The sequence below is a fragment of the Seriola lalandi genome, unplaced genomic scaffold (genome assembly GCF_002814215.2).
Source record: "Seriola lalandi dorsalis isolate HSWRI2012SDOR001 ecotype SW California unplaced genomic scaffold, Sedor1 jcf7180002054576, whole genome shotgun sequence".
Lineage (NCBI taxonomy): Eukaryota > Metazoa > Chordata > Actinopteri > Carangiformes > Carangidae > Seriola > Seriola lalandi.
The window spans coordinates 170,921-171,629 of record NW_019525129.1 but is presented as its reverse complement, the minus strand read 5'-3'; the positions used below and the strand labels follow the sequence as shown (position 1 = coordinate 171,629).

At 37.1% G+C, this 709-nt stretch overlaps 1 protein-coding gene across 2 annotated transcripts in view; it reads left to right on the top strand.

The window, feature by feature from the left end:
* Positions 1-709, top strand: part of steap3 (STEAP family member 3, metalloreductase) — an 8,328-nt gene that overhangs the window by 3,021 nt on the left and 4,598 nt on the right. The window lies entirely within an intron of this gene.

The following is a 709-nucleotide window of genomic DNA, read 5'->3' as shown; positions in this document are numbered from 1 at the left end:
GTGCTGACCAATAATTACTCCCTGATGGCCAACTGCTCGCTGGACTGGGTGCAATTCAGAGCTAGTGTCTGCGGGGTCCATTTCATGGCCAGATTGTTCTGTCATGGTGGATGGAAGTCAGGACCCACGATGCAGATAAGACACTGAATGGGTGCAGGAAACACAGGTGTTTATTACACAAAAAAAAAGTTGTTCAATATTGTTGACTTTCTGGCAGGAGGTCCACAACATTTTTTCAAAAAGTATTTCAGACAGACATTACTTTTGAGTTTGTATCATTATATTTAGGGGTTTTACCATCGGAAAATGTCTCCTCTGATGACAAATACTTATTTCAGATTCTAAGTGCCGCTTCTAGAAAAGCTATAACAAGGAAGTGGCTAAAATTAGAAAAACCTACAGTAGACGAGTGGTTCGACATCATTTATAACATTTTTAAGATGGAAAGAATTACTTTTGCTATAAGACTAAAAAAGAGTCTGTTTTTGAAAAGATGGGATAGATGGATTAGATATGTCACTCCGATCCGTCCATCGTTTGTCTAGTACCAGGTCTTATATCCATTTTCTTTTTTTATCTAGGCTTTTCCTATTCAACCCTTATGCATCAGTATTTTGATTTCTTTTTTTTCTATAGTATAGCAGATGTGCACCCCAGCATTCTTGTTCTAAGCCTAAGGAGTTAAGTTCTCAATTTTTGTATTTTAATA